At 43.2% G+C, this 21,828-nt stretch overlaps 1 protein-coding gene across 5 annotated transcripts in view; it reads right to left on the bottom strand.

Annotated features, from left to right (window-relative positions):
* The window catches only part of STAG2 (stromal antigen 2), a 76,607-nt gene extending 60,535 nt beyond the window's left edge, over nt 1-16,072 (bottom strand). For 4 of the 5 annotated variants that reach the window (XM_039571876.1, XM_039571880.1, XM_039571878.1 and 1 more), the window contains exon 1: nt 15,932-16,072. The gene's annotated coding sequence lies outside the window, so the exon portion shown is untranslated. Of the gene's footprint in view, nt 1-14,638; nt 14,872-15,931 lie in introns of those variants that run through there. The other variant, XM_039571877.1, reaches the window with a different exon arrangement.
* Nucleotides 16,073-21,828: the final 5,756 nt, after the last annotated feature.

The following is a 21,828-nucleotide window of genomic DNA, read 5'->3' as shown; positions in this document are numbered from 1 at the left end:
CATTAAAATAGTCTAAACCGGTGTTTTCTTACCACTTTTGACAACTCTATTTCTCGGCAATTTATACTTCTCTTAATGTAAACAACCTATTTTCCTCTCCTTTTGAACTCACTCCATGTACATCCATAGGAAGACATTCCTTAGGCTCACTTTCTCAAGATTTGAGCAACACTGGTGAAATGTATTTTCAAGTAACTTTTTTTGCTTGTTGTTTATTACCATAGAAGATAAAAACTTCTGATTCACTACAAGATACTGTTTCAGAATGTGACAATTGCAATAATTAAGGTTTTGTATGATGCCCAAAATAACAGTGATTTTACAGCAACATGCAGCTTATACTGTTTGAGATCTAACTGATTAATTCAGCAATTTACGGGTTCCCCAAAACACGTGAAGAATCCTCCTCCATTTCATTTGGAGTATAATATATTCCCAGATTAGTGGCTCCAGAGAACCACTTAAATAGAAGTAACACAGATATCCCATGTTTCTAAGACTCTTGACTGTGTTCTATGATACTGTGGTACACAAGTCCAATGTCTGACCTGCGAAACAAACCCTTCAGCTCTAAATGTCATTGTTAAATATTTTGAACAGAAACTACCAAATCTAAAAACTGAATATACATTTTAAACCATCATGCCCTCCAGCAGGTAAAAGGTTTTACACCATTACTGAATACTTATAATATAAAACACATTACACATTATACAAAATGCATTCTACAACTTCAGCACTTCCATGATTTCCGCTTACTTTCCTATTTCACAATCTTTGCTTTTTCTACACCTTCTCAAATTGTCATTTACCTGTAGAAAAGGAAACTGTTCAACAGCACCACCTTGGCCAAATTCTAGTAATTTAAAATTTTATTCTGTTATTCCTTTCACTTATCAACTCAAAGGACATTTATACCAATTTTTCAAGGGATTGCATTAATTATCCCTTTTTTTGCTAAATAATGAATTGAACTACAAACAATAACCATAGTAGTTTGATAATACAATAAAACAGATGGGATGCTACTGGAGAAAGAGCAGCCCCTCCATTCCCTTCTTGCATATACTTCTGGCCATACTTCATAGTCAAGGGCACTTGTCATCGTTGAGCAACAGTCTATTAATTTCTTTTCATATGAACTAGCTTTCCAACAGTTTAAAAAGCTGAGCTGGCTCAACAAAAGAGTCCTGTGGCTGGTGCAAAACGGCTCCTTTGAAAATCAGTGAGACACTACGGCAGCCATGATCAACCGTCCAATTCCGTCAAAAGCAAACAGAGAAGTCTGTACTGTTTTGGTAGCTACAACTGCTTTAGAAGTTGCCATACACTGCTCCAAATCCAGCCCACCCTCTCTGGCTATGGCACTATGAGGAATATTTAGTACAACACCCAAGTGCCTGTACCAAGTGTTACCTAGCCAGCTATGAAACAGAAAAGCCTGGCCCACATGCTGTTTTTCCCACAGTAATCAAAATTCTTAACTCACTCTGGTTTGTGCTGTCTGAATAAATTCAATGTTCTGACAAGCCAACAGCTGATCACCTTTGCCTAAAGCCTACATAGAATGGCAATGAAAGCAGCAGAGATGTGACAAGTAGAAAAATGTTAAATCCTTGCAGAAAAATTCAACAAAAAACCACCAGCTCACTTTACCAAATACAACCTAGAGTGGTCTCATCTAGGTTCTCTAATCCATTACTATTACAAAGTTACTTCAACACATCAGACATGATTAGAATCTACCATTCCTCCATGCTAAGCCAGGACTAGCTTTATTCCAACACAGCACTCATCACTGAGTAGTTCAATACTCCAAGAGTACGTAATCAGAACTAGCTCTATTTCTAATTATTTTCTTAATTGATCTGTGTAGCTTCTACAAATGCTGCTATTATGAATGAAAACAATTTTTTTTAATTACATTAATTTAGGGAATTTCTCTTTGAATTCTTTGTTAGAAGTTTAAGACCAATAAGCCAAATCCACCACTTCATTTCCCTCAGCGTTCTGTGAGCGTCTCCAATAGGGAACCCAAAGCCACAGAAGAGTGTCCAGGCGAGTCCTGGTACAGAAAACAAGCTGGTTTAGCACACTACTGCACCTATACTAAGGACCCTGACCTCAGTATTTCTTCCTATTAATCCATGCTGTTTCCATCATACAAGTCACTGTATAAACCTTTTTCATGTTTAACTCCCAAAGCAAAAGCTGGAATGACAAAATCTGAATACTTAAGCCAGAACTGAAGCCACACTTTAAAAGGATGCTTAACATAAAAACATGTCCAAATCCAAATTGCAAAGACACACATTTATAACTTCATGCGAATTCCAGCTGTAAATTACATGAAGAAAGCTATTCTATTATCTCTTCAAAATAAAAAGAAGCTGTAGAAAATCTGGGTAATAGAACGCAAAACAAATTATCTGTAAAACCTGCCACTCAAAAGGGACATTTTTATTAATTATAAATCTGTTTGAAATCCATATGCTGATTTTTTAGACACTGCTGCAGCAAAATACTTCATACAACACACTAGTCATTTAAAGCTGATCACCAGCATCAACAAAAATCAATATAATAGTGATTTTCAAAGTAAAATATGGGACCCTAATGAGAACATCCACAACTGCTTTAGTTTTGCTGCTGTGAGAACCTTACAGTAATTAAAACACTAACAGCTTAATGAATTTGTCATAGCAGTTCTATTTAATAAATATCAGTTAACTGAAAACGGGCATTTATAATGTCAAAACACAAGTAGGGTAAACCTCAGTAACTTTTACAGGAATTTTCAACCTAACTACACATTTTAAGATGAGTGACAGTTCTTAAGCAGCAAGCTCAGAATGAACATTATTCTCACAGCATTACTTGTTATGAATATGCTACGGCTCCCCAGACTGGAAAGAAATAAACCTCAATATTGCAGAAACAAAAATCAACACAGAAAAGCTTGAAATACCACACACAAAATGAACACAATGCGATTCCTTCCCACAGTCAGCATCCTAGAACACAGAGACCTCCTGAAGAGTAGCACTGCACTCCATTTGTAACTTCTTTCTACACCACATGAAACCAGAAGGGTACAGTGACGAAAAAGGGTGTGTTAATGAGATGATAAAGATTATTCTTACTGTTCTAGTTACAGCATTTTGTTCTTTTGACATCAAAAAAATAGGGGTCATAACTGCCCATTACTGATTTATACTGACAAAAATTAGGCTCAAATGTTAAATAAAGATTAGCTAATATTTGCAGAATAGTTCGAACATACAAAATGCTATGTAAGTAGCAAGTATTAAGTCTTCCCACACACTCATTCTGGCATGCTTCCAAGCAGGGAAGTCCCACAGAAACATTTCAACAGCAGTAAGGAGAAACAGAGAGCTCAGGCGATTGCAGCTATATTCACAACAGTCCTTCTAAGGAGCACCTGCAAAACCGGGGAGAACGGATGCCCACTGCCTGCTACAAATTCCAACACCAAAAAAGAAACTCCTGTTCCAACGCAGCTTATATAAATGCATGCTGAACAACCCACATCTCTATAATCCTCTGTACAACCTAAAATGATCTACAGAACTCCAAAGATCTTGTAAATATGACTTTCCTGTTGCCTAGTATTCCTGACCAGACTACAACTTCACAAAGCAAAGTCAGCCTACAGTGTAGCTGTCAGTTTGATTTTCATACAGAATCTTATTTTCAATACATCACAGTTCTGCCTAGAGCAGACGACTAGTTTTCCCAGATTTAAAATCTGAAATAGCGAGGAATTAGGCAATGAATCACAATGTAATAGTTTCTGATCATTCAAGAGCAAAGTTCTTCCCAAACACCTACAGAAAATCAGCATCTTCTTAGCTAGGATCCCATGTTGCAAAAAACACTCTGCAAGCTTTCTTCCAAGAGTGAAAAAAACCAAAATGGTCTGAATTGAGCCAAAAGTGAGGTAAAGAGGAGAGGCACATGACACATTCAGGCATTTCACAGTATCTCTGAAGGACAATATTAATATTTTATGACATTAAAAAAGGGTATGTCTGATTTAATTATCAGGTACTCTCAGAGATAAGACCCGTAGCCTCAGCAAGTCCCAAAAACCTCTCAAGCTAGGAGGGATGGGACATCGGATCATTGCATAGCATGGTCCATATTCTGTAAACAGGCCAAAGCCAGACCTCATGTATAGAACTGGCATTGCAGCTTCCAGAAACCACAGAAAACTCAAGAGTGCAAAGGCTCATAATAAGATCTAACCACAACAGGCTGGTAAGCATCCAGCTGAAGGAGGAGGTCTAGCAGGGTTTTTACAACAGCATCTGATTAACCATGCCAAGGCTGAAAGAAAAATCTTCTATAATTGTTCTTAAAATCTTCTCTTACCCCTTCCATCTTATTCCCAGTAACACCTGCACAACTTCTAACCAGAACATAGACTGAAACCAGAGAAAAATGTACATCATCTTCCTGCCTGCACAAATTAATGTAAATCAACTGCAGTCCTGAATTTCCTTGTGGAGCTCTAACTGATCTATGACAGACTTTGCAACATTTCAGGGAAAAAAAAAAAGATAAAATGGAGATCACTGCAGAGATTAGAGGACTACTTTTGGAATTGGTATGTCAGCCTAATGGTTTTTATGCGTAAGACCAGGTAGAAAAGTAGTAGATGACAGCAGGAATGAAGTTTTCTTTTCCTGGCTCTATAGTTACAGAAGATTACTGTTGGACCAGGTAACTGATACAACACTTCAACTACTGAAATAGTGAATATTTCTGTATTCTTACTGGCCAGAAGGTCCCATATCCTCTTCCATGCAGAAGCAGTGCACATTTGACTCCACAGGAATTTAACCCACAGAAAACTACTCCTCTTCACAGTTTAGCTCCTTAAATCAGTTCACCTGTAGGGTTCAAGTGGTGATAAAACACACACAAGGCTAATAACAGAACATGTGGTCAGGACACAGAGACAGAACCACCCTGCTAGCGGCACCTACTCATGGAACTGCCCTGTGAATGGGAAGGTTCATCTTCAGTAGCTTGAAGTGAACAAGTATGGAAGGAAGAACACTATGAATGAGAGAGGAAATTCTGCACGTGAAATTATGTTGAAAAATTACTTAGTTACATAACTGCCTAATACTGTTTTTTCACATTAGTGAAGTAACTAGTCTCTCCACCAACTACCCTCACAGAAAAAAACCTGCATTTTCAATGGACTGCCAGTTTGATTTCTCCCCTTCAAATCCCATTCAAAAAGCCTTTAATGTTTGATAGGAATTGAAAAATTAAACACTCAAGACAAACATTCGCACCATCAACATCTGTCAATGTATTCCAAGATTAGGTTTTTACATTAAAGCAGTTACTTATACTGTACATATTAGTATGTGGAATATGTCAACATATTCCACAATAGAATGAAAAAAAGAAGATGATACAACCGGACACACAACATACTTTTGAAATGGCTCTAGTATTCATCACCATATTCTTACATGTTTCTATCTTTCCTATCTTTCTTGCTATATTTTCCTTCTTCACAGTAATCCCATGTCATCTGCTAGGATGCTTAATTCCATATATACTAACAAACAGTGCTTATTGTAAAGGAACTGAAAAACTTCAGTAAGTTTCTTAAATCCCCAAGCTACCAAGAACATTGAGTCAATCTTGCATCCAAAAGAACCATTAGAATTTTTCCATGCTTCCCTTCACTGGAGATAGGGGAAGACTAAGCCCATTTGTAGGATTCTGCAAGAATGCATAAATCCTGTCTTGTGAACAAAACTTCCCTAACCAGTTTTGAATGCAAGGTATGCTTTGCATAGTTTACAGCCCCTTGGCACAAAAAGGAAAACCCTTGAGAATTCAATTTCACAGAGATTGTTACTGCATTTGGGGGTGAATAGGAAGAATTGTAATGAGTGACCTACTGTATATGAAGAGGATGACTTTCTACATTTTATTCTATCCAGTGCTATTGAACTGAAAGTGTCTAGAAATGTTTTTGACATTTTTATATCATATTGATGTAAACAACCTGTGTCTTGCCACCTTTGAAAATTTCTGCTTAGCACCAACTACTGCTCTGAGGTACAATCATACTCTGAGTTAACTTTCATAAAACCACAGCACTGCTGAACAGAAATTGAGCAGTATAGCAGAGACAATGCAATGCAGCATGAGAAGTAAAATTCCTAAAGGCTGATTTTTTAAAATTATACTTCAACTGTCAAGCCACAGCTCTTCTGTGTGCAAAATCTGGTTTGTTTCACAGCGGAGTGGTAATACAGCATACACATGTCACTGCATCAGCAATACCTTTTAATTGATACACATTTTTTAAATTAATCAAATACTAATATATATCAGTTCTGAAAATACAGCTTATCAAAACTAGTTGAATGGAAGCACACTTAAAACAAGAACAGTTTAAACACAGAATATTTCAAAAAAAAGTAATTCAGTGGGGAAGAAAACCCAAACATTTTCCATTCTTATTGAAGCATTTGCCTTGTTAAACCATTTCTACATTTGGTAAATCAACATGCAAAAGCCAGTTTCACCTTTTCTTTAGCCGATTGTTTATTAAGCAAGTAATAACAGACCTATACCACAGATCCAAGAGACATACTTGTGCAGCTTTCCTTTCTGGTTACCATAGTTTCAAATGAACTGTAGATTTCTAGAAATAATACTTATGAGAAGGAATAAAAATATCACTGCTTAAATATGAAAACTGCAAGAAGAATCATTTTGATTAGTGTATGAATGACACTTAAGTTAACAGGTAAATGCTTAGAAAAGGAAATTTGATTTGCAAGACTTCGTCAGACACAGTAAGTGAAGCCTGAGCACGGACAGGAGGAGAAGGATAAATACAGCACATGGAACGAGAGGGAAGAGAAAAGTAGGCACCAGAAAGTCATTTAACAGCCATTTACCTGTCTCTTTTTCAAAAATTCCTAACAAAAAAAAGCATCACCAGCTCTGAATAGGGACATTATGGTCTCAAGCCTCAATCTTCACAGGAATTTAAGACAACTGTAAGATTGGAAATAAAGAAGGACCTTCCAATAGGAACCGCCTAATAGACTGCCAGAGAGATTGTGGAACCTTCATCCTCTGAGACATTCAAAACTCGACTGGACAAGTGGCCTTACAGGACAAGACTTAAGAAAAGGCTTGACTAGACCTCCAGGTGTCCTTTCCCACCTATGCAATTCTGACCAAGAACACAAATAATTTTTTCATTGTGCCATTACTTCTAGGAAGCAACTACACATTCATTATGCAAAGCTGTATTTCACGCGGTGTTTAAAGGAAGTATTTTGGATACAATTGTTCAAAAAGGTACATAAAAAACCAATAAAAATAAAATAGTATATAGCCATACACCAAACCGGAACTTTCCTGCAAGAATATTGTTCCCATCCCAAAATAGTACAAAATAGACAGGTTTTACAAATTCTTATGTTATTAATCTTAAATTATTAAGATGATAGTCTTCCTTTTTCAAATGTATTTAAACTGTATTCTTTAACCTAAACCAAAATACAACATATCAATTCTCTTCCCTATTTCTCTGCCGCAAGCACAGCTCTGCCATATAATATACAGACTGCAGCCCCTGGTCATTCTTGTTTTGAAGAGAAAAAGAGAAAAGAAAAAAAAAAAAAAAAAAAAGGCTTGATCAAGTCTTCCCAGTTTCCTCCCTTGGAAAAAAACATCATAATAACCAGTCCTCTGTTTCTTAGAATATCAGAAGTAAAATGGCCAGTGGTCAGGATGCACCGCCATCTTACACAAACTAAATTAGTTCACCACTATATCCATAATTATAAAAAATGTCTTATTCCAGGACTCATGTCAGACAGTCACCTTCAAATTGAAAACCAGACACCTCAAATGCACACATAAATTACAAGGCTGTGTTCTTGACATTTACTACTTACACTGGGGTTTTTTTTTTAACTTCAGTAATCTATATAGTCAATTACCCACAGCACATTAATAAAAGTAACACATGAAAAAATACAGACCTTCAATATTCACACCCCTACTCCATACAAACCCTACTTATAATGAACTCTCCTTGCTGGAAATCAGCCAATTATATATATCATTTGCTTATTATCTGCTTACTAAGACTTGATATGGTCCAAATTTTCAGTTGATCCTTCTTAAGGGATGAACTGAGAGCTTTACCTAAAGGAATAACAGGTAATACCATGAAAGACTAAAAAAGCCTTAGCTTTAACAGTTTATTTTTATTTGTAAACAAAGTAGAAGTCAATTTTCTTTTGCCCAGATATGATGCTGCAAGGAAAGTCTTAAAACTTAGGCTGAAATCCTATGTTCAGAAAAAAATCTGCAATTCAGCCATAACCAAGAACTGCAACATTACCTCCCCATCAACAATGCCCATCTCTTTCCTGTCAGTTAACATGGATTACACAATAGGAAAACAAATGCATTAAGTCCTCTTTACTATGCGACCACACACAGTACAACACACACCTTCCCAGGAAGCATCAAGCGAGTGTTCTTCACATGATGCCTGCACTTGCTGGGACTGAGGTACCACTGGAGAAGGGAGAAACCTGAGGGAAGCCTGCAGGTAAGGTCAGGTGTCCTCCACATCACCCACAGCTCACTCACTCACAGGCCATAAGCTAAGCAGCATTTCACCAAACCTTTACAGCAACTCCAAAGCCAAATTTGGAATGCAATCCCAACTAAATAAAACATGCATACCTGAGGTTTGTTGTTACTTTTTAAAATAGCCAGTAGTTTCATAAATGTTTTGTCTTTCCAAAATGTCAGTATATTCAATTTCATTATTTTGTTAATAGGAAACATTGAAATTTCAGCTATAAATATTACCAATCTAAACCACTGCAGAGATATCCATTATACGGCAACAGGCACCATTTGAGACCTTTTCCAAAACGCAAGCAGAAGTCATCAGCTTGTTCTATCAACCCTTGAACAATGGGAACAGATGCAAAAATACTTTCCTCTCTAGAGCTACACAGAAACAGTAACAAAAAACTGCTGTAGAAAACAAACTGATTTCTAGTGTCACACGTATTCCCTCACTCTAATATAATAACTAATCTTTACTGAAATAAAGCACAGAAAACTAAAATGCATAAAAGGCTGTGTAAGGGCAGGACTAATAAGCCATTAAATTCAGAGCCATAAGGAAATAAACCACTCACCTACCTACCAAAAAAGAAAAAATTCACAAAAAACCCCAAAACCAACCAACACATGTTCTCAGATACTTTTTTGGGTAGGTATTGTGATCAGCTTCTCAATCACAGATCACAAACTACCCTGCTATATATGCCAGTCTTCTTACATCTACTCCCTCTTCTGATCATATTCTTTTACAAAAATAAGCCTTCCAAAGGCAGAAATCATAGCTAGCTACACAATCAAAAAAATGTGCAGAATAGAAAACAATGAAGTATATACCTGGACAAAGCAGCTATCTGACAACTAACTTAGTTTCCCTCTGAAGCCACAATAAGTCAAGAGGTAGCTGCACACAAATATAGTCCTGTATGTCCTTCATTTCTGACTCAAACTGGCACAAAGAAATTTAAATACAGACTAGTGCTGTGCTCCTCCATGCAAATATGTAGCCAGTACAGGCTAGGAAAAGCCAACTGCCACATGAAAGGCAAAGTGGTACCCTGGGGGATCAAATTTTCCCACATTCCTATCTCCAAAATTGGGTGCCAGATATCAGAAAATGTTTGTGAAAGAAATGTTTCTCTTTCCCTTCTTCCTACCCAAGATTTTGTAGATCTAGGAGACTTAAACAGTGGAACACTTGGAAATAAACTGTTTGAGTATTCTGTGAAATAATGGAATGGCATAACCCATCAAATCTAGCATTCTGGTCTAGTCTCAGTGATCTCACCCATCAAACTGACAGGATCAAGAAAAAAAGAACACAGTTTATGTGTTGATACCTGAGCAGTGAAACATCTTTCTTGAGACAGAAGCCAGTCAGATAACAGCCCCTCAAGCTTCTCAACTTTAACAAACCAGCACCAGCCCTACAATTGCCTGTGATGATCTAAATGAGGGTCACCTTCAGAGATTTCCCTGACTTTGTATTTATTCTCATTAAAAAAAAAAAAAATCCAACTTTACCAGATTTTTATGAATTTCAAGATGAGAATACTAAAGGAAAATAAATTCTAGTTTAAACAACATACAATTAAAACTACAATTTTAACCTTGTACTCTCAAAATGAGTCTTTGCTTTAGCACTCTTAAGTAATACGTGACCTTGTCAAAAGTCACATCAGATTCCAAGGCTTACCCTTAAACCACAAAGACGCAGAACTTTTTTTTTGAAAGCAGATTTTTTTTCTAATATAAAAAGCCAACTGAAGTCACTGTACTAACCTTCAAACACGAAACCTGTTCACTGAATGGAAGAGCTTAACTGGTTTACTCTTCAAAGCAGTCTTTTAAACTGAACAAACGCTCGCCCAAGAGCTCCAGTTCTGCAGATGTGACACTGCCAAGGCGACCGAAAGCGCTCCCTGCCACTTGCCCGCGCCCCATCCATCCCGCTCAGGGCTCCCCCGCCCGCGCAGCCGCGGCCCCGCCGCCGGGGCGCCCCCTGGGGACCGGGGGCGGCCGCTGCACGCGCCGCCCGCAGCCAAGCGCCGCCGCCGGGAGCTCGGCACGCCCCGCGCCCCGTCCCGCCGGGAAGGGCTCCACGCTCTTAACCAGGGCGTTTCATCTGCCTGCAGCCCTGCTCAGTTCCACCTCTGTGCGTAGTCAACAGGACAGAAGAGTCAGGAGGCAGAAGGAGGCCCAGAGCAGCCCACACCGCAGAACTGCCGGTGCCAATGACCCAGGAAAGGAACTATGGGACCATGAAGAATTCCCATTTTTACTGAGCCTTTGAGTTTAAAAGGGGAGCTGGTCTAAAACGCTGGATGGTACTGAATCTAAACCACAGCTATAGGCTTCTATGTCACCATTTAAGTTTTTGTGATGCACATGAAAAAGAGCTCTTTCCATTCCTCCATATATTTGCTGTGTGCAAGCTTTTTTTCCCAACCTAAAACTCATATAAGATAAAGTTTTCAGAATATGAATGTTTGAAGTGATACTGAGAAAGAGAGCAAAGCTTTTATTTAAGAGTATTAAACTGGTATGTTGATGGCTGCTATCAATCACTTCTTTCCATGACAAAACAAATACTGAACCAGATGAAACTCTTGGAAATTCTCGCATCTCGCTGACAGAGACCAAATCGACAACATATTCCTCCTTCCAGTATGTTTTCTTAATTACACACACTGAAGAAAAAAAGGAAAAATAGAAAAAAAAACCCAAACCCACAAAATGAAAGAACACCCACCACCAAAACCCAACAGTACCATTTTGGAAATTCACACCTACAATATTCTCCTAAGTTTTCGAATTAGTCAGAGAAGAAATGGCCACTGTAGGCAGAGATCACACTGAGTTGAAAACCTTGTCTCATCTGACAAACCACAGAATTCCAGTACCACAACCAACAAGCACAAGTAACAAGCAGAAATATTTGCTTATTTTCTGGGATTCATTTGGTGTAAATAAGCAACCAAAGTATTTCAAGTTTCTGTAAAACATACAACCTGTTTTTGCTGGCACACAAGTTTCAGAAAAGCTCATCCTCCTAAAATATTTGCCTGCAGCAAAACAACTGAGACAGTAAGACCACAAATGAAAATGACAAACGAGGATTCTGGAATCATTCTAAATTTGAACCGTAAGTGACAAAGAGCAATCTAATTTTAAGAAGTTCATAAAGCTTAGATGTGCCAACATCATTTCATGACTTAACTAAGTCTAACACAGTTGCTCCCACCACCAAGAGCAGGAACTTTCAAGTGGTTTGTTGCCTGCAGCTATTTTCTACAGGAGACTGCAGTAGCATGTAATATTCAAGAGAAGCTGTCTACATTACTTTTTTTTTTTATAATTCAGTTGCTGTTGGTAAATTATACTGAGACAAAATAAACCTAGAGAGTATTTAACTGACAAATCTATTTACACTCCTTCCAAGTGGAAATTGTTTCACTCCAAACATTGAAAGACTTGAACACGTAAAGTTCAAATGTGATATATTTATGGAAGTTTAGTTAGATTAACAACCAGCTAACTGAATACGCCAATTCATAATATGAAGGTTATTCAAGTAACAGAATGCATTTTTAAACTAAGTATTTTAGTAAGCTATGAACTACCAATACTTTGTCATTTCACAGACCCAATTTCTTTTAAATATATTCAAGTATCACAGAATCCTTGATTTGAATCAACTCAAATTAATTTCACTTTTCAATTACAAAATATCAAGACTTTATATCTAGAAGATGAGAGCTGTACATAAATTTTAACTGTTCTTAAATTCTTAAATACAAGTTTAACAAATCCTTACATTGCTTATTGATTCTATTCAGCATTATCTTCCTGAAACTGTAAATGCATGAAAAAGCTCCAAAAGCATAACTCTGGCCCAAGTACATAACTTGGGAGTTATCTGAAGTCTAGGAAGCATCACAGAAAAACTAAGTCTCTCCTATCCCCTAGTTCCATGCCTGTGGGTTTTTTGGTTGGTTGGTTGAATTTAAGCTTATACAACAGCCAAGCTTAAGTTTACCATAGCTAACTTAATACAAACAACAGCAACAGAAGTTCAGGGGGTTTGTGTCACAGGTTGCACAAAGCCCACCCATAGACAACACCATAAAATGTCACCGGTTTTGTCAAAAACAGCCAACATAAGCCCTGTGAGTTACAGAGCAAGATCTATTTGTCAGAGATGGGATTCAATTAGTATTTTTTTCCTTTGTATAATTTCGAAGCTTTTTTTAGTCTTTGCTTAATCAGAACAGTGTGGGGATTCCAGCCCGTTCACCTCCAGGGCTTTCAGCAGCAAAAATTCATGTTTATAGTAAAAGCAAGGCAGCTCTCACACCAAGTTTCATTTAGTAATGAAACTGTTATCATGGCTATAAAAGAAAACAAACTATGTTACCCAAGGAAGAGCCCTCTACCAGATCTGTGGTACTAGTCTGTGACTGACCACCACGAAGACTGATCACAAAATTATGAGTTGACGATAATGAACAGGTAATACCAAGACGACAGAGATTAATGACTGTCAACTGCACAATCACTCGTGGTATTTATCTGCAAACCATCAACCAGCTTGCACATGGGTAAGTCTTGGGAGAGTTCAATACCAGATAAATACTCCAGAAATAATAATAAATAGATTGCTGATTTAAGGAAAAGAGACTATGAAAAACGGAAAAAGTTGTTTCGAATGGCCGAGCACTACAGACGAGAAAGAAGTAATCAATCACAAATCGAGACGGAACTGCCAAGAGTTAACAGGGAGACTTATGCTTGGAGAACACCTCGCTGTAGGAAACGCTAGGAACTCTCATTCTTGGTCATTTAAAACAGGGCTCAACAAAACTCCCAGAGAGGATAAAAGCGGCCGTGCAACGACTTCCAGGGAAGCGATCCAAAAGGCGTTTTCCTATGGTTCCCTTCCAGCAGCCTCGCGAGCCGTGCACGCGGGATGCCGAGCTAAGCCCGGGCAGCGCCGGCCGCGCTCGCCCCGAGCCGGGCAGAGGGGCCCGGCCGGGCCCGGAGGAAGCGGCCGCCTCCCGCGCGGCGGTGGCCAATGGGCGGCGGGCGCGGCCCGAGGCGCGGCGAGCAGGCCCGGCGGGGCCGCCGTGACGCACTTCGGCAACCGCCCGCCCGCCCGCCCGGACCGCGCCGGCACGGCCCCCCCGCAACCCGCGCCGGGCGGCGGCCCCGGAGCGCGCAGCGAAAACGCGGGGTCACACCGGCGGCTCAGGAGCCTCGGGAGACCGGACACGCCAGGGTGTGGCTCGGGGAGCGCACGGAAAGGGAGAGCTTTCGAGCGCGGGCGGGGCGGGGGGGGGGTAAGCAGCAGCGCTACCCAGGCTGCCAAAAGTAATTAAAAAACAAAACAAACGAAACAAACAAATAAACAAAAAAATCCCAACCAACCACGCACCCCACCTCCCCCCCTCAGTAACTAGAGCACTGGAGTCGGCAGTGATCGAAACTTTGTGTCAGCTCCTAACGCCGCATCCCGTGGGAACATAAGAAAGGAGAGCCGAGCCTGGGCAGTAAAATAAATAAATAAAAGCAGCGGAAGAGGGGCCCGATCGCCTCCGCGCCCGCTTTCGGGGGCGAGGAGGAAAAAAAAAAAAAAAAAATTGAGGTCGGTGGGTCCCGGATTTCCACGGGGCAGACGGATTATACAACGCCACCAGAACAGAGGAAGGCATGGAGGCAGAGCGGCCGGGAGCAGAGCGGTGCGGGCCCCCAAGGCCAGCACGCCCAGCACCAGGGATACGCTTGGGCAGGGAGAGGAATTCCCGGAAAACAGGGCCTCCCTGCCCAGCCATCTGCGGCCGCTCACTCCGCTGTCCCTCCGATCCTAACCACAGCAACAACTACATATATATATATACTTTTTTTTTTTTTTAACCTGTGTAGAGAAAATAAGCGCCCAGAAAAGAGAAACACCAGGAAAGCTCTCGTTTCCTACCTGGGCAGGGTTCAGCTCAGTTCAGTGCGTGCCGAGGGGGAGGGGGCAGAGGAGCACTATCTAAAACAAAAGTGGCGCCAAAACCCCCCAGTAAGAAGCATTCTCCTTCCTCCTCCTCCTGCCCCCCTCCCCCACCGGGGCCGGCGAGAGCCCAGCGGGGTTCCAGCAACACGCGGCTCCCGGCATCGGGCGTCCCCGGCACAAGTTGGCAAGCGCCCTTTCTTTACAAAAAAAAATAAAGGAAGCCGAACGGAAACTGCCACAACTCTTCCTCTTAGCGGGCAGCCGCCGAGGAGCTCGGCCAAAGTCACTCGGAAGGGAAAAGTCGACCCACAAAGGCCTTCCCCGAGCTGGGCGCCGGGGCGGGGGGGCAGCGAAGGGAGGCGGGGGGGGGGGGGGGGGGGAAGGTGCAGGTCAGTCCCCACGTCCTCCCTTGGGCCGAGGGAGTTCCGCTCCCGCAAGCCCTCCTATGCACTCACAAGGAAAGGCGGCCAGAGTTGCCCCAGCTCTGGGAAGAGAGACTGAGCACAGAAAGAAACCCCGATCCCTCGGCACTTCCCTGCGCGCTCCGGGAGCGGGCTGGAAGGAAAAACTCGGCTGCTGGGCAGCGGGGAGTAGGGGGAAGGAAGCCGTGGCGAGCGCTGTCAAGGGTGCGAGTCCCCTGCCTGCGGCCTCCCCCGACATTCGACCCCGGGGGACCAGCAGCCGCCCCACCATTTTCTCTGCGCGGCCCAGCGCTCCCCCCGAGCGCAGCACGGGCCCCGACCCCATTTCCCTCGCTTGCCCACCCGAGCGGCCCGGCCCGGCTCGCCCGCACACACACCCCACGCACACAATGCCCGAGTCCTCCATCTTGCCGGCAGCCCCTGCTCGGCTCGGCAGAAGGGGGGAGGAGGAGGAGGAGGAGAAGGCGGTTCTCCATTTTAGCTCGCCGAGCGCCAGGCCCGGCCTGCCCGCGGCCGGCTCCGGGGAGGAGGAAGGGGGCCGGGGCGGGCACGGGGGCCGCTTTCGGCGCCCTCTCGCTCTCTCACTCGCGCTCCGCTCGCCTCCCCCCTCCCCGCCGCGGCGCGCCGGGAACGGGGGGTGGGGAAGTGGGGGGCTGGAGTGTTTTCGCGGCTCGGCCCCGCCGTCCTCCATCTTGGCTGCGCGCAGTCCCCGCGGCCAGCCGGCCTGGCGCCCCGCGCGGGCCCAGGCGCCGCGGGCCTCGGCCCGGCCTCTCATCGCCGCCGCGCACCGCGATTCCGCGTCCCCCCGCCAAACTTCCAGAAGCTTCGCCGCCATTTTCTAACTTACCTTGCCCAGTGTCGGCGTAGGCAGCGAGGAGGCCCCGGCGCGCAGCTCCGCTCCCGTATCCCTGGCGCGGCTCGCCGGCTGCGCGCCCGTCCCGGCCGGTGCCGGGCTGTGGGCGCGGAGGGGGCGCGGGGTGCGGGCGGGTCGGGGTTATTTAATTTGGCGGCGGCGCTGGGGATTGTTTGGGGTGTTCGCTGCTCGGCGGCTCGCGGGCGAATGGAGGGCGCAGGCGCCACCTGGCGGCCGCCCAGCGGGGCCCGCTCTCCTGGGCGTGGGGCGACACCTGCCGGCCGCCTGCAGCAGCGCCGCGCCGAGCGGGGTAAACAAGGTGCGGCGCATGCGCGGGGCCGCGCGCGGGGCGGGAGCGCAGCTGCTGCGGGGCGGGCCCGGGATGGGATCGGGGCCGCGGCACGGCCTAAAAAGGAGCGGCCGCTCGGACACGGGGCGAGCTCGCAGGACGCGGTTGGCCGCACGCAGGCGTGGGGCCCTTTGCTGTTGCAACCTTGGAGTAATTGGGCATAATCGTCCGGCCGAGGCAAAGGTGGGCCTTACCGAAGTGAGCTGCGGAGCCAATGCCGCCGGGCCGCCCTCGCTCCCTGCGCGGTGCCCCCGGGAAGCCAAGTCGTGTGCGAGGGAGCCCGTGGCTTGGGAGATAAGTGTGCGGCTGCCCACATGGATGTAGGGTGCCTTATCTTGAGAGCTGCAGGACGCGCACAGAGGCAGTGTCTGCTGGCACCGAGGGCAGTTCGCGTGGTCGGGAGCGTTCTCCAGACATGCTTTCTGCTTCTGCCCATCGCCAAGTGTGTTCGTAGTTAGATGAGCATTCGTGGGATTCGTTTTTTCTCCCTGCATGAGGATTGTATGAACCTGAAGCTCTCCATATAAGCAGTACAGAATTCTTAAAGTAACCAGATACACAATTTGTGACACGGTTTTTTTTCACTTTATTGTGTAATGCTGAGCACATCGTTTATGCTGAATAGTTCTACGTAAGATTATATTTAGATCAGTCAGCACAGTAATAGTTTTGTCCTGGTAATTCGTCTCTAATCACCCTCATGTGTTTATCTACTTAAAATTTTGGGGACAGTGTTAGCATAACTAAGCAGTCTCTAAACCGAGTTACTCTGCGCACCTGCCTAACAAAGGCAAGATACTTAAGAGAAAGTATCCACCGGTTCCAGTCTTTTCAAAACTAAGATGAGGCGTTCCGAGGAAAAATAACACACACAATGGAAATCGTGATCGGATTAGGAGTGTTTAAAATAAAATTTAAATTAAAAAACAGCGTAATGTAAGTTGATGACACCTAGGAATTCTAGATACAATCTGTCAGTTGGTACGTAAGACAGGCTTACAAAAATAAATTCTATTTCGTAGCTTGAATTCACATTTCAGATCGTTTTGCACCTTCTGTCAAGTTTAGAGGAAACAAAAAAGAAAATAAGCAGAAAGACTGCCTTATAGGGAACACTTTAAAATAGCCTCCTGAATGCCCAGTCATACAACTATGTTCATGGTTTCAATTACAGCTACGGGTGCTGCTGCTGATCTTTAATCTGATAGTGTCTGGAAACTGTAGAAGAATTGCGTATTTTTAAAACCCCACCAAACTTAATGTAAGCCTTAAAAATTATCTGTAGTGTTATAGAACGACACTTAGGAATAAATGGAAAGGAGCTGGATCTGTTTGTGCTTCTCCCATACAAAGTCGACTTCTGACAGCTGCCAGATAGACAACTTTCCATAAAAATAAACTACAACATTTTGCCTGCACACAGAATTACAGTAATGTGTCTTCTGCTTGAGATACAACAGGGATAACTCATATTACAACTCCAAAACTTTGCAAGATTATAGCAGTTTACTGCAGGAGCTGGCAGGAGCAGAACACAAGGCAGCTCCAGTCAGCTGCGCATGAAATACGTGTACAGCACACATGTATTTTGTTCTATTCCAGAAACACTGTAGTTCACACTTGAGCTCACAGCTGAGAGGTTTAGGTAAATGTGTTTACCTAATGTGAAGAAAACGTGACATAGTTTTTAAGGTGTGGTTTTGAAGGAATGAGTGTGCAAGCACTGACAATACCATGGCAGAGAGTTCAGCCCATTTCCAAAGCTGACTCAGGCCTTGGAAGCCCAGACCCATAACACTTCTAGGTGTCCTGACTCACACGACAGAATTTGCCTTTTTCTACTTGTGACAGAACATGGAAGCGCTCTAGAGACCAGACTCCAGGTGCAGCAGCACATTACAAACCCCTGGTCACAGAGCCTGCCTAAGAGGATTTCGCACTCCCCATCAATTTCCTCCCCTGCAGTTGTTTCATTCAGCTGTTAGCTCAGCCCTGTCTTAGCAAAACTTGCTTCATCAGACAAGGGGGGAGGGACATTTGTTTTCTAAGGGACTGGTTTGATTCCCACCCCCCCAACCCAGATCATTTCTCTGAGCTGTTCCAGCACAACTGCAGGAGCACTTCAGTCAGCACAGCTGAAGGTGCTGAGCACTCTGGTGAGGCCAGGAAAGTTTCTGCTCTGCTCCAGTGACCAGAAGACAGGAATTTCTTGAGTCAGCTGTGCCCTGTGAGGATTCCTCACCTTTAAGGGGGCCAAACTGGCTCTCTGAAGAGCTTAACTCCTGCATTTTCCTCATGAGGAGATCATGCTTCTGGGACTGAGCCTTCCAGTTGGTACAACAGGGAAGAGGATGAAAAGCAGTTCCTCTGCTAGCACACCACTTATTTCTAAGCTACCAATTCCAGAGTGGGCTTCTACCATTGGTTCAGACTTTGGGAAAAAAATAAAGACCATCCTGAAGTTTCAGTATAGTTTTAGCACAATAGCGTCCTTTCCAATACAATGAAAAATGTAAAAGAAAAATAAGTGTTATCTAAGCATTATAAAGAAATAGAGATATTTTAAATTCTGACCTGTCTAGAAAGGATTTATATCTGATAGAAAAGAAGTTCTGTGAAAAACTAGGAGAAAGTATTTTACTGAACTATGTCATCTTTCTCAAAAAAGCTATTCTTTAGGTGCTTCAAAGTCCATCATTTCTGATATTGAGCCCAATTTAGAGAGGATTTAACAAAGACTTTACAACAGGCACTGTTATTATGCTTGATCCAAAGAGAGCTTCATGATCAGTCACACAGGAAACTGAGCAAGGAGAGGGCAGATACCAATTCCGTGTCTGAATTAATGGCCAGAGGTTCACCACTAGAGAAGATCAGAATAAACTCAAGCTGCCATATGGCTGATTCATTTTTCCAGGCAGGGGATTCATGCTCATGCTACTTCCTTTTCTTTTCATGCTTCTTCCTTTTTTTTCTCCTGTGGAATAGGAACCCCCTCTGCAGTTCCGTTTCCTCATTTGTATTATTAAAAAAAACCAACAAAACAAAACAACCAATTAAAAAAAAAACAAAAACAACACCACAAAAAACCACCAACACACCACCACCCACAATCATTTATTTATTTATTTATTTATTTATTTTAAGACTTTGCTTTTGAGAATTGGAAAAAGAAACCAGAATTTGTGTATTGGATTTGTCCCAAGGTGAGGTGGTAGCTTTGATGGCCTGTATTGAATAAGGCACGGCCATACTTTTGTCTGCTGAGATGGCTACAGAGGGAAAAAGCAGTCTTCCTAGCCAAGTTTTTTCCCCAGATTTTTGAATCTGGCTTAGTCACTCCAGGGAAATCTGCTCTAAATCCTTTTGAAGATGAGCTATTACATAATAAACAAAAATAAAGACCATTAAATGGGTTACTTTTCCATAATTTGCAGGAGAGATTGCACATCATTAGCTCCTTAGGTCTTTCCCTGTTCTGTGAATAATTTCTTCCTTTTTCCGTTTATGTCTCCCTTGCATGCCCCTATTTCTCACCAGGTCTTTCCAGAACACCCAATTCATCTCTGAATTTTCTTTGAGCCAGTAAGTTTCTGCCCGCTCCTTCTGTGAAGGAGCACAGAATCACAGTTTGTCCCATACCACTACAAAGGAAGGAAGTTTTAACTCCCCTTCATTATTAGCTCTAAAATTGAACAGAATCCCAGTAAGTTGCAGATTCCTTCCTGCTAATTGCATTATGAGCAACAGCTTTACTCAGTCCTCTGTGCCACTTGTTACCCAAAGCCCCATGCTGATTCCCCTGTTTGGGTGAGGTGCTCTTTCTAAGTCTTGTTCTTCGAAATAAAAATCCCTTAGTCAGGTTCTAAAGTTCCATCTCCAAACTGTGTAAAGGCCACACCAGTTTTTGGTAGGAAATAATGAAAAGCCCTTCTCCTGGCTGCAGTCAGGACGAGTCGCTTTCACTTGAGGCATCACCTCACCCTAGGTACAGGAACAAGTGTTACCAATCAGGCCACCACTCTTGGATTCAGGACACAATCTGCTTCGGTTTCCAGATGTAAGGAAGTTTTGGAAGACACGGGCAAGACATGTTTGTGTCCTGTAGCTAAGTCCAGGCAGAGGGACCATGAATCATGGTCCATTTTATGAGTCAGGCACTATGACAGCCTCAGTGACAAAGTCTGAGGAGGAAGCACAGGAACCAGAGAAACATGTTTCAAACTGGGTAAGCCAGGTAAGTGGCAGGGCCCACTTAAAGGCAGCAAAAACAGTGTGAGACAGAAAAAGGGCTGGGGTGAGAAGCTTTCAAGAACTGAAATAAGGTCAAGCAGGCCAAACAGCACAACTGATGCCAAGCAAGGGAAGCAGCTTTAGCTGAGAAACAGCTAAAAATCCAGTGAAACTATATCACACTCTGGGTGTGTAGGGCACCTAACCCATCAGGAACACAAAGCAGTTCTCAGTTGGTCAGAGTTCATAGGGCTCCACCCCCCCCCTGAGACTGTGACTTGGAGCCAGGGGTTGCCTAAAAAGGGGAGAAAGGAGGCTGGCTTGTGGTTAGGTGAAGTTAGAATAGAACTGAGACAGAAGCATCATTATTCAGCTCAACCTCTGCCCAAGTTCACAGAGCAAAACAGTTATAAACAACAGAGTCAAATACTTTTGTGTTTAAGCTTGGAAGAAAATCCTCTATCAAATGTATGGGACAGCACTTCTCTATATGTGCAAGCAAACACAAGATTTGGATGATGTACCTTGATCTTTTCCCCACAAACTACTGAGGCAGGGGGTTAAAGGGGAGGTCTAGGCAATGGGGGGTTGTTAATGACAGATAAGCTCAAGGAACAGATTACTCTTTCAGATAAGCTTGTATGGTTTTCTGGGGCTGACCTACCACATTCCCAAGGTCCTATATATGTATGTCGGTCCCTAACACAGTTTCCTTTGGTTTAGATTTCACCATCAACCAACTTCAAGGTTTCTTTCAGACTGTGTTTCTCACAGGTCACTCCCCTACTGCCGGTTGTGTCTGGGGCTCAAGGCCTTTTTTGCTGCCTCAACTGTGACACAGCAGGCAGTGGAAGCAAAGCAAAGTGTCATCGTGGCATTAGCTGTGATTAAAGTTTTTTGGAAGTGGCACAATGCATAACAAGTGACATGTTGGTGGTTGCACAGGTGTTCAAAATCGTTAAGATAAAAATACTTCTTTTAGACTGTAACTTCCTTTAGTGTGATAGTAGCAGGCCTACAAAGCCTCAGTGCCAGCAGCTGTGAACAAAGTGTTTTCCCCTCCATGGCAAAGAGCACACCTGGGATGCTCACTATAAACACCGAGGACAGTGATTCTCACTCTCACTCCCCCAGGGAATCCCCACGTTTCCATTCCCTGTACCTCTGGTTCCAGCTGTGGGCCCAGCAGAAGTGAAGCTTCCAACCCGGAACATCAGTCTTCCTAAAAGACACTTGCAATTGCAAATTAAGCCTTTAAGAAAGCAACCGTTGACAAAGTTATAGAAGTCCTAAATTGTGATGCAGATGC

The sequence above is a fragment of the Corvus cornix genome, chromosome 4A, assembly GCF_000738735.6.
Source record: "Corvus cornix cornix isolate S_Up_H32 chromosome 4A, ASM73873v5, whole genome shotgun sequence".
Taxonomy (NCBI): Eukaryota; Metazoa; Chordata; class Aves; order Passeriformes; family Corvidae; genus Corvus; species Corvus cornix.
The sequence above is the reverse complement of the archived record's forward strand: the minus strand, read 5'-3'. Positions and strand labels throughout refer to the sequence as shown.